The sequence below is a fragment of the Schistocerca nitens genome, chromosome 4 (genome assembly GCF_023898315.1).
Source record: "Schistocerca nitens isolate TAMUIC-IGC-003100 chromosome 4, iqSchNite1.1, whole genome shotgun sequence".
In the NCBI taxonomy this organism is placed as follows: Eukaryota; Metazoa; Arthropoda; class Insecta; order Orthoptera; family Acrididae; genus Schistocerca; species Schistocerca nitens.
In genome coordinates this window covers 137169659-137183047 of record NC_064617.1, presented here as the reverse complement: position 1 = coordinate 137183047, position 13389 = coordinate 137169659, and positions in this window count along the sequence as shown.

Below are 13389 nucleotides of genomic sequence, written 5' to 3'. Positions count from 1 at the left end.
GACTTAAAGTTTTGGATCAATGTAGCTAGGCAGATGCAGTATTCCTTGATTTCCAAAAAGCATTTGACTCAATAACACACCTATGATTATTGTCAAAAGATCGATCACATGGTATGCAAAGTGAAATTTGTGACTGGATTGAGGACGTTTTGGTAGGGAAGACACAGCATGTTATCTGAAATGGAAAATCACCATAAGATGCAGAAGTAACTTCAGGTGTGACTCAGGGAAATGCATTGGGGCTCTCACTTTTCATGTAGTATATTAATGATCTTGCAGACAATATTAAAAATAATCTCCAACATTTTACAGATGATGTAGTTATCTATTTTGAAGTACTGTCTGCATGAAGCTGCATAAATATTTAGTCAGATCTTGATAACATATCAGAGCTATCCAGAGATTGGCAACTTGTTTTAAATGTTAAGAAATGTAAAATTGTGTACACCACAAAACAAAACAAAACATACTGTCCCATGACTATAATATCAATGAGTCACAGTTGTAATCGGCCAGCTCATAGGAATACCTTCTTGTAACACTTTGCAGGGATATGAAATGGAATGATTATATTGGCTCAGTTGTGGGTGAAGCAGGTAGTAGATTTCAGTTTATGGGTAGAATACTGGGGAAGTGCAATCAGTCTGCAAAGGAGATTGCTTAATCACTTATGCAACCCATTCTAGAATATTGCTCAAGTGTGTGGGACCCGTACCAAATAGGACTAACAGGGAATCCAAAGATATACAGAGAACGGCAGCACGAATAGTCACAGGTTTGTTTGAACTATGGGAGAGTGTTACAGTGACACTGAAGAAACTGAACTGGCAGACTCTTTAAGATGGCCATAAACTGCCCCAAAAAAGTCTACTAACAAAATTTCAATAACCAGCTTTAAATGGCGACTCTATGAATATACAGCAACCCACTACATATCACTGACTTAGGGATCATGAGGACAAGATTAGAATAATTAAGCACACACTGAGGCATTCAAACAATCATTCTTCCCATGCTCCATACATGAATGGAACAGAAAGGAACCCTTATAACTGGTACAATGTAACATACCCTCTGACATGCGCTTCACTGTAATTTGCAGAGTATGGACGTAGATGTAGATGTAGACAAGGGAGAACTCTAAGTACTAAATCGCCCCCTTATCAATAGGTTTGAGGTGCTATCTCCAGCTGAAATTGAAACTGTAAGAAAACTTGCGACATCCTGTGTTAGGGGCAAGAAGATACAAAAAGGGTAGAGTTCTATTAATCATTAGCAGTTCAAACATACAGTGCATAATTTTGCTTCTTAGGGAAATGGTAGGAAGTGACACGAAGAATCAGCTTGTGCTCTCAGTGTGTATGCTTGGGGCCATTATTAAACACACTGGAGACGCTCTTCTGAGAGTCATTGAGAGGACAAGGTACAAATATCTGCAGATTGTGGTGCACGTTGGAGTGCCTATTGTCTGGGCTCTGATTTCAAAGGAAGAAAGGAAGATTAGGGTTTAATGTCTCATTGACAGTGATGGCTCTGATGTTATATTCAGATCACTTCAGAAACTGGCAGAGAAGATTGAATCTACCAGCCTCGGTCACAGAATTTCAGTGAATTTCACAATCTGCAGCATTGTCCCCAGAACTGATTATCCACCCCTGACTCTGAGTCATGTGAAAGGCTTGAACCAGGGACTTCAGAGGTTTTGACAGGCTAGGCTCTGACTCTCTTGACTTGTGACACAGGTTTGAGAACTATGGGTTTCTCTAAATGTGTCAGGGATGCATTACACATCAAAGGCTACTACCTAAATAGCTGATGGAGTGTGAGTTGCACACAAAGGCTGCTTAAATTAAATGTTACTCTATCCAGTCCAGATAATGGTAGCTATAGATGACATTGAAGTATTAGTGTAAGATGTAAGGAAATGCACCTCATGGATTAGAGTATTAAAATACTTGTGACCAACTGCTGAAGCATTTACAATGAAGCCCAAGAGTTTAAATAACTCCTAAAAAGTGGTGGAGTTCATATAATATTAAGTACTTTAAGCCAGTGAAAACCCGGAAGTGACAACAGTGAGATTTTTCAATGTAAGGCTAAGTGTATGCTGAAAGAGTAGGCAAATGAGTATTTGTTACACTACACAAAAGATATAAATGCACAAAGATAGAAATTGAGGCTGCAAATGAGATTGTTTGTGCAAGACTCCACATAAAGTTTGGACATAAAAGTCTAGTTGAGTCCTTTTATTGATCACAAGATTCAACTGCCGACTATATCAAAACTTTGAAGAAAACTTCATCTTGCTAGTATGTACATTTCCCAATCATACTGTTGACTCTGGAGGAGCCTTTATTCATCCAACATTTGATATGTTAATTACAGATTTGCAAGTATTGCATGTGACAGAGCAGCCTGATATACAATCCTAAATGCTGTCTATGAAAATTACTTAGAAAAGATGGTCCAGAAGTCCACCCATCACAGAAATAAATGTAATAGCATCAAATAGACCTGACCTCTTTGATGATGTCCACTTTGTATCTGGAGTTGATGAGCAAGATGCAGGTGTAGTAACAACGATTATCTGTAGTAACACTGTTCACGTTTACGTCGCACTTCACTTGGTGGAGACCGGGACTGTGTCCTAGGCATGCCCAATGTTAACTGACTGGGCACGGCTCGTGCTGCCAGAGTTGTTGTTGTTGTTGTTGTTATGCCAGCAGAGGTCGCATCCGAATTCTCGCGTGCCCTCTGGTGGACAGGACTCTACTTGCGGCAACTACCGTCCGTGACGCGCCGTGCCAATGTGTGCCTCCCGCGATCTTTCTGGTGGCTACTGCACTCCTCCTCCTTCGAGGGGTGAAGCCAATGTGATCCACTGCGTCGGAAGGTGGAGCGTCGGGCAGGAGCGATGACCTCCACATCCATTGGATGGCCGGAGTCGAGGGGATCTGCCAACCCTCGAGCCGGAACCTTCAAATACGGCTGGAAGTGACCCACACGAAGAGGCCCCCGTCGTCCCACAACTGGAGCCCGGGACAGAACGGGTGACAAGCTGTCGAACTCCGGATCCTGTTCCACCCCGGGAGGGGCAAGACCCAGTGGCAGGGACGAAGGGGAAGGGACGACCACAGGTGAACCAGCCTCCTGAGAAACCGGGCCTGCTAGGGAGGGCCGGCTCTCGCTGGGGCATCTCGAACGATGGTGATGCCGGTGCTGGAGCTACTGGAGGCTGCCAAGGCTGAGAACCATCGCAGTGCGGCAGAGGCACAGCGGGGAGAGGGGGTAACGTCCCCTGTGAAACCAACACAGGTGCCGGCAATGGGGGAGCCGGTGTCCGAGAGGTCGGAGGGTGGGTGCCCGAATGTGGACGTAGCTTATTTTGGAGACGACGTACCACCCGGTCCCCTGCCTGCAAGGTATAGAGCCAGCGGCCATTTCGGCGCAGGACCACCGCCGGTATCCAACGTGGACTGCGACCAAACCCACGGGCCCAGACCGACATACCCAGTGGAAAGCCAGGTACTCCGTTTTGTGAAGACTGGCGAGGACCAGACCGGAGGAGGTGCAGCAGAGTCCTAGGTTGACGCCCATGGAGGAGCTCTGTGGGGCTGCGTTCTCCCACTGGTGTGGTCCGGTATGCCGTCAAGAAAAACGTCAATGCTTCCTCCGCAGGAAATTCGTGCACATACTTTTTCATCTGCGTCTTAAATGTGCGCACCATGCGCTTGGCTTCCCCATTAGATTGTGGATGGAAGGGGGGAGAGCAAACGTGCCGAATACCGAAGTGCCTACAAAAATCCTGGAAGGTCTGCGAAATAAACTGCGGTCCATTGTCCGAGACCAGGGTGATTGGCAGACCTTCCACAGAAAAGATTTTTGCTAGTGCCTGGATTGCAACTTCAGAAGTGGTTGAGGAGCAGCGAACCACATATGGGAATCAGGAATAAGCATCAATGACAATGAGCCAAAAACCATTGAGAAACGGGCCCGCAAAATCGATGTGAACACGATCCTATGCTTGGGTTGCTGGCGGCCATGAAGAGAACGTTGCCCTGGGAGATGCTTGTTGGCTCGCACACTGGGAACAGGCAGCCACCAAGTGCTCAATTTCTCTGTCAATACCGGGCCAGTACACATGTCTGCGAGCCAAGGTTTTAGTACGGGAAACACCCCAGTGCCCCGCATGTAATAACGTGAGGACCTCCCTACGTAAACTTGCAGGAACAACCACGCGAGGAGCTGTATCAGCGGTAGCCAGAAGGAGCACTCCTTCCAAGACTGAGAGGCGGTCTCGTAGAAGAAAGTAATTACGAAGAGGGTCCGAGGCCCGGCCCAGAGGGCGGGATGACCACCCCTGCTGAATGAGGCGAACTACTTGCCGGAGAACCGGGTCAGCTGCCGTGTCCCTGGTGACTCGAGAACTAGTGATCGGGTAGCCATCAACCACTTGGCGGGACGCCACATCCAAATGAAAACACATAATCTCCTCTTGATCGAACGTAGGATCCAGGCCCACCGGAAGACGGGAAAGAGCATCGGCGTTGGCATGCTGTCCTGTAGGGCGAAAATGAATGTCATAATGGTACTTAGAGAGGAACAAGGCCCAGCACTGTAGTCTGTGGGCCGCCCTATCCGGAATCTGAGAGGCGGGGCCAAATAACGATATTAATGGCTTATGGTCAGTGATTAACTGAAACTTCGTGCCATACAAGAAAGGGTGAAACTTGGTAACAGCGTAGACAATGGCCAAAGCCTCTTTTTCCACCTGGGAGTAATGGGCCTGCGCAGGACTAAGCGTTTTAGACGCAAATGCCAGTGGTTGCTTGGAACCATCTGCGTTGCGATGGGCCAGGACCGCCCCCACCCCATACTGCGAAACATCTGTAGCCAGGACCAACAGCTTATGGGTATCAAAAGTAGCCAAACAAGGGGCTGACGTGAGGAGGCCATTCAACGAGGTGAACGCTCACTCGCATGCAGGTGACCAATCAAAAGGAACACCCTTGTTCAGAAGGCAGTACAGGGGGTGGGCTATAGTGGAAGCCCTGGGAATGAACCGGTGGTAATAGGCTATCTTGCCTAAAAAAGCTTGTAACTCTTTCAGCGAAGCGGGCCGAGGTAGGTTGACGATACCTTGGACCAAACTTCCTAGTGGCTGGATACCATGCTGAGAGATGGTGTAGCCCACATACTCAATGGATGGTTGGAAGAAGGTTGACTTATGCAGGTTGCAATGCAAGCCCACAGACCTGAATTTGAGAAAGAGGGTGTGAAGGTTGTGCAAGTGTTCCTTCGTGCTGCGGCCTGTGACAATTATGTCATCCAGGTAATTAATACAATGAGGGATCGTCGACGTGACATGCTCAAGATAACGCTGGAATATCGCCGGAGCACTGGATATTCCAAAGGCCAACCGCTGGTATTGGTAAAGGCCAAATGGGGTGTTGACGACCGCCAACTGTTTGGAGTCCTCATCAAGTGGTATCTGATGATAAACCTCCGACAGATCGATTTTCGAAAAATATTGGCCTCCCGCCACGGCGGAGAACAATTCATCAGCACGAGGCAAAGGATAGGTGTCCACCACCAATTGAGAATTAATCGTGGCCTTGAAATCGCCACAAAGACGTAATTTTCCCGAGGGCTTCCTTACAATAACGAGGGGCGAAGCCCACTCACTGGAAGAAATGGGAAGAACGACCCCTAGGGCTGTCAACCGGTCTAGCTCTTCCTTTACCTGAGGGTGGAGAGCCAAGGGGATCTGCCTCGCGCGTAGAAAACGCGGGCGAGCCGACACCTTCAACGTTAAGTGAGCTTCAAAGTCTGAAACATGCCCCAGGCCCTCCTCAAAAAATATCTGCAAAGTCTGAGATCAAAGATTCCAATGATTGATAGGGAACGTCTTCGGAGACCAACTGTATGGTGTCAGCGATAGAAAAACCGAAAGCTTGAAAGGCATCCAGGCCAAAAAGTTTAGCGGAGCTCGCATCACTGACAACAATAAAAGTAATAGGCCAAGTGACTGATTTGTAAGTCACGTCGGTAGTGAATTGACCCAGTAGGGGAATGAACTGTTTACCAAAACCGCGTAGATGCCGGTAAACTGGCGCCAATGGGGGCGATCCAAGGTCGGAATAAGTTTGTGCATTCAACAACGAAACTGCCGCGCCCGTATCTACTTGCAGTTGTAACCGGCGTGACCGAACCGACACCTCGATAAAGAGTTTGCGTGCCGATGCGGCAAACTTTAGCAATGTGACCTTTTTTATTACATTTGCGACAAACAGCCCAACGCTGGGGGCACTCTGACCGATCATGATGTATATAGCACGACGCACAGGATGGCAACAGGGGCCGGTGGCCGGAATTCTGTTTACACGCCGTGCGGGAGTGGCCGTAATGGCGGGATTGTACCGCTCGCACGTCGTCCACCCTGGACACAGTGGACGTGGCCGCGCCGCCCTGAACCTCCGCGACGTCGCACCACGCTTCCAGCTGTTGACCTGCTGCGTGAGAGACTTCATATGATTGAGCAATGGACAGGACTTCCTCGAGGGAAGGGTCTTCTAACTGCAGGGCCCGTTGCCGGACCTCCCTATCAGGGGCCGAACGAACAATGACGTCGCGCACCATAACGTGGGCATACGACTCTCGCGACTGCTCCGTGACAAAATGACACTTGCGACTAAGACCGTGCAGGGTAGCGGCCCACGCCCGGTAAGACTGATGGGGCTGTTTCTTGCATTGATAGAACTCGACCCTAGCCGCCACAACATGCGTGCGGCGGCGATAATATGAAGACAGCAGTGAACACAATGCGTCAAAAGACAAGGACGAGGGTTCCTTCAACGGCGCTAGCTGCCGCAAAACTTGATACAGTGAGGGAGATATCCAAGACAAGAAGAGAGCACGACATACCTCCGCATCGGCAACATGAAACGCCTGGAAATGCTGCTGATGGTGATGTTCATATGCGTCCCAATCCTCCGCCATCTCATCATACGGGGGAAAGGGAGGAGGGAACTGCGCTGGAGCAGACGGCGTGGAGAGCAATGCCGGAAGCACTTGTTTCATGGTGGCCATGAGCTCCATCTGCTGCACAACCAAAACCCGCACCAAATCCTCCATGCCGTGGAGAAGCTGCGAAACTGGAACAACGACGCAACATGCGAAAGAAGGACCCTACTCATCGCCAATTGTGTAGTAACACTGTTCACGTTTACGTCGCACTTCACTTGGCGGAGACCGGGACTGTGTCCTAGGCATGCCCGATGTTAACTGACTGGGCACGGCCCGTGCTGCCGGAGTTGTTGTTGTTGTTGTTGTTGTTATGCCAGCAGAGGTCGTGTCCGAATTCTCGCGTGCCCTCTGGTGGACGGGACTCTACTTGTGGCAACTACCATCCGTGACGCGCCGTGCCAATGTGCGCCTCTCGCGATCTTTCTGATGGCTACTGCATTATCAAAGTACAAAAGGCAACTAACACATATAGACATAATTACATATTAAGTAACCCAGAGAAAGATGCAAAGGATCATATGTCATTGAGGACATTGCCTCTGGTCAGGGACCTGTAGAGAAATTGTTTCTGAAGTTTATAAGAATAGTTGACCAAGCAGCAGATAGAGTAAGTAATGCATCATATTATGCTTCTTTCGAAGAATGCCATATGCCATGACAAGCACATGGGTGGCCCTGTAAGGCTGAAAATGAAGGCAAATTGAGGAGATGAATATTAAATCAGGTGATGAATTTGGGACCTTTCGATGAGAAACAGATCACCACTATATCCATAATTTGCCTATCTGTTTTATTTCAAAGTACATAAAAATTCAACTGCTTATTAAAGCATCACAATAATTACAGAAAAAACCTTATAGTAATAATTCCCTACATACAGAGTAACTGAAATCTGTAATTTGATTTTGGCTTCCACCATTTCAAGAGGAATTAATAATTTATTCAGTATGGCCGTGGCTTCAATTTTAAACAGAGTGTCTCGTCAGTCTTGAGGTGCATATGGATTCAGAAAAGCCCCATGTTCCAGTGACTGAGGCTGTAGCAGGTTACGAAACATATGAGGAAAAAAGGAAGCATCCAGTTCTATGGTGCAGTGGGTGAGAGTTAGCTGCTTGACCACCCAGACCATCGGCACTAGAACTACTGTTTTCAGCCATAGTAACAATATTGTGATGTGCTGGCGGGCTAATAAAACCTCTGGCCACTATTGTACCAGACCATCCTGCAACATCTTGGGAGGAGCATCAGCTTTTGTCTCACCCACAACAGCGTCTTGGCTATAGGCATGCACAGCCTTACTGCAGTAAAATTTAACACTGTTCGTTACTATGGGCACAGTTTAGTAATGTTGATCTTATTCAGTCATCAGTTTGGTCATTTGGCAATCATGAGTATTTCAGAATGCAATGGGAGAGTAGCAAACCAGCCATGTGGGAAGTTTAATCAAAGTCTGCCACCACCCTTTGTTGCTTAAAGCTAGTTAGCATGGTTCATCATTCTCTCCCCAATGTGTTCTCAGTCAACCTTGTGTAGTTCTAGTTCAATGCTCATTCTACCCAGTCCAATCACATTAATTTGTCCACCACCTATATTCAATATCGATGTGCCATAACCACTCACAGATGGCAGGTACCATTGTGGTTACCAGTGCTGAGACTTACCGTGGGCCACAGGTGACATGGGTGAACAATAGCTGCAGAGATGTGTGCAGGCAAATAGACCTGCAACTGTTGAGCAACTGACTGACCAGCTCAATGAAGGGGCTACCAACAGTATGTCTCCTCAACAACTATTCAGCAAATAGTGCTGCATATGGGCCTGGTTTATGCACCCATTATGACTACCATTCATTGAAGATGGAGGCTGAAATTTGCACACACACTCGAAGTTCACTGAGCGATGACAGGTGGCGTTTTTGGATGAATCACATTCTAAACGCCAGTGTACAGATGGCAATTGGTGTGTATGGCATGTAACATCTGAAAGTAAACAGATGAAGGAGCATTATGGTCTGGGAATGTTTTTGTGGTATTCTCTGGGTGATCTTGTCATTTTTGAAGGCACAATGGATCAACAAAAGTATGCATCTGTCCTTGGGAACCAAGCCCACCCCTAAATGCAGTTTTTGACAATATAATGTAATTGGATAGATAAAAATTCTGCTCACCTAGCTGCAGCAAGGGAATACACATATAAAAAAGGTTTTTCTTATGCAAGCTTTCAGAGCCAGTGGCTCCTTCTTCTGGCAGAAGGACTGAAGGGGAAAGGAGAGGGATGAATGGAAAGGACCTGGAGAGTTTTAGGAAAGGGGTAGCATTCAGAAAAGCCACCCAGAACCCTAGGTCAGGGGAGACTTACCAAACAGGAAGAGAAGGAAAGACTGTCTTGATTACATGCAGTTTGTTTTTCCTCAGCATAATGACATTTATCAGCAGGAAAATGCAATGTGTCACAAAGCTTTTAGTGTGCTTGTGTGGTTCAAAGAGCACCAGGATGTGTTTACTGTAATTCCCTGGCCATCAAACTCCTCATATTTAAACTCAGTCAAGAATCTGTGGAGCCACCTCTATTGGTCTGTTTGTGCCATAGATCCTCAGCCATGAAATCTAGTGCAGCTGGTCATAGCACTGGAGTTAGCAAGGCTCCTTATACCTGTGGTACCTTTCACAACCTCATTGACTCTATTCCTGTGAGTGTCACAGTGGTCCATGCTGCAAAAGGTGATTATTGAGGCTTTTGATATATGGTCACATTAATGTGACTAGATATTGCTGCCATACCCTAGACATCGGGTACCGATGGTACAATGTACAACTTATTTGTTGCACAGGTTTCAGTGGGCTCAGCCCCTACATTGCAGATGACATAGATTGTCAGAACTCTGTAACTCTGCAGCCAGATCGGCAGAGGCATCCAACAACCTTCCGGTGTGGTTATCATGCAGCATACATGGCAACAGCAGAGGTCACTGGCAAACCAACCACACTTTTTCATCCATCTGCCATGTCACATGGAAAAAATAGGCTCATATATATTCATCTGTGAAGTGGCTACTTAGACCAATGCATGAGCTCCGGAGAGCAGTTCTGTCACTGCCAGCACTGTGAAGATCTCCTCTATGCCACATTGAGAACTGTGCCATTATCTTTTGGAAAGCATGCTGATTCCTCAGTTGGTACTCTTAAGTGATAAGCAGTGTGCCCATTGTGACTTGATATAACTGTACTGTTGTTCTTCTAGCTGACAAGGTAGTGTTAGACTGGAAGTTTCTGTCCTTGTTGGACTCAGATATTTGCTTATGTTGGCTCTCATAACTTCTTCAGTGAAGTACACCATAAGAGTTGTTAAGTGCTTACTCTTCTTGACTGTAGCTTGGATTCAGACTCTGATTTTAAGCTTGAAGTGAGAAACTTATCTTTCCATTTTAACCTAGAGTTATTAGTACTTCAAGACTCTACTCATTAAAGAGCCTGTAACTACAGAAACTTAACTCACTATCTTTAATGTAAAACTCTTAAGACATTAATATCATGCTCACTGAAGTGTTTGTATTTCTTTCAAGTATCTTGGAACTTATTTATTTACTTTGTGGGCCTGGACGTTTGAGTGGCTGTGTTATTTGTGGACCATCATTTATTTTGTCTGACTTACTGAAGAACTAGCATCCATTGTGTTTCAATTATTGAAGAACCATCCTTTCTTTTGTTTCATTGTGGAGAATATTCTGTGGTAATTGTTGTACAATTAACCTTATGTTTGTTCCAAATACCTGGGCCATTTACTTGCGCCCACCAGCCGCAGACACATCAGACAGTGCACATGATGATAGGTGAATGTGTTTATGTTAGTGGATGCTGCCCTCAGTAAGAGTACGTTGTTGCGCACTTATTTCAGAATACATCTTTATGCTATATTTCCTAAATCTTCTATTTATTTGTGTTGCAGTTTCTACCAACTTTACTCAATATCCACACAAATCAGTGGCTCCTTGCAAGTAACATTGAAGTACATTCCTTCCCACAGTCTGATAAAGGGTAGAATATCTGAGATCCTAATAGGCTATAAGTATTTGTCTCACCTGCTAGCAAGGGAAAGCTCTTTTCATTCATGTCATCTGGGATGTGGTTGTGTCAGTCAGTTTAGTTGTGGGGTTTCAAGTAGAACAGTTCATAATAGGAGGTACCCTCCATGATATACTGTCCCTGTAAAGGTACTTCCAAACTCTAAAGAAATAATAGCTGCTGCAAAAACAAGGCATGGGCCATAGATAGAGCTTTCAGAAGGGCTATATGTGAAGCTTTCAATGGCTACCATTGTAGAATTTTATTGAAAGAGTCCCCACAAAATGCAAAGTATTTAATATGTCCAAAAACTCATGGATTATACAGGAACTGAAACTGAAGTAGCAAAGTAAAAGCAGAAGTGTTGATACAACTTGTAGTAGTTCCTATACAACGGAAGGGTGGTAATGGCGCCATTCTCACACCACTGAATAGATGAGTAATACAGATATTTATGTCTATGGTTTGAGAAATAGCTGAAATCTTTAAAATTGAAGAAGACCTCAGGGCATGATGATGGAACTCCTATCACATTCTATACAGAATTTTCAGTTATTTAGCCCTCTTTTCATTATAATATGCCATAGAAACCCTGAAAAAGAACTCATCCAGTAGTTGAAAGAAAGCACAGACCCCTCATATCAACAAGAAGGGTAGCAGATATGATGGCTGGTTGGTTGATTCAGGGGAGAGGTGACCATCAGCCCCATTAATAGATATGATCCAAGAAACAACCATCCAATACAACTGACATCCTTTTGTTTTATTCCATAAAACATGTTCTGGCCTGAAACACAATGCATTATCTCAAACAGAATGACATCTTCTCAGCCAGCTGGCATGAATCTGAATACTTTGGTCAGGCAGAACTCAACCTGCACTTTTCTCACATGACATCCAGAAATCTATTATTAGACTTAAGGGGCTCCGGAATGCCCTATACTTGCAATGTTAAAATAACGCTTATAAATTACATCTTTCCTCACAAAGTATTTGGGGTAGGAAGTTGAACTTTTTACAGATTATTTATTGGAATATGGGCTACAACTTAACACAGGGATTTTACAAAATTTTAGTTCAGTTATTAAAGATGATTTTTTTTTTAATTGTAATGAAAAGTCACAAATTTTTTTTGCAATTTTTTATTTATATATTTAAAAATATACAGTTTTTTGGAAAAAGGCTGTGTTAAATTATGCAGAAGGTACTGTGTAACATTTACTGAAAGTTTGAAACAAATATGTTTGGAAGATCCTTAGAAAACATGTAATTAATATGAGAAAATAAAAGTTTTGGGAATCGAGCGACAAAGATTGGATTAACTTTTTAGTGCATTCCAGGTCCATAGGATGGATTATCATCATCCTCTGCAAACTCCTCCTCCAGCTTCCTCTTGTTCCTCCTCCTGTTTACTCTTGCTTGTATTTCTAGACTCTTTACAGCCCTGTCTGCAGCCCGAAGGCGTTCCTTGTCTAAAGCAAGCATCGCTCGTACCGTGTTAGAACCTATCTTCATTCCCATATTTCTAAATACCTTGCACCTTACAATGTTGCCATCATTGAAAGTCACAACAGCATCATACACACCAAAGTGAAGTGTTTCTATTCCAACAAATACAGTCTTGGGGATTCTTGACCATATAACACTATTTACACTTTCATTGGGGTTTTGAGTTTTTCCGTGAATACACTTTTTCAACAGTTCAGGTGCTGCTAAGTCTCTGAAAATAGGTTTTATCACCTCCTTTATTGCATGAGGCAGACTATGCTTGTGAGTGTACACTTCACCAGTTAGCAATCCTTTGTTATATTTACACCAACTGTCTTCTTCTTTGGGACACAAGCTATGTTGGGGATTTTCATCGTCTTTATTGTTTACAGTAATAACACATACCTTTGGCTTTCCAACATTTCTCCTTTTCTTAAAAGCCTTCAGAGGATTTCTAATAACTTTACTTTTACTCATTATTATACTTCAACAAAACAGAGACTCAAGAAACAGAATTAATTACGAATATTTTCGAGATAACGACAGAGTAAATAAACATGAAACAATCGACAATCACACCAGCGATATATATTGAACCATCACAGGTTAGCCACAACACATACTTTATCTCACATCACTAAAATGTACCTGATGAACACGGACGTTAATAATAACACCATTTGACAGCAGTTTAACAGCACCACAGTGGTTCACGCCCATGTAGAACACATTTCAAAAAAAATTTAAAAATAGTTGTAGTCTTCGGAATTGAATAAATTATATATCTATTAAAAGGTAATAGTCTGCAGATTCA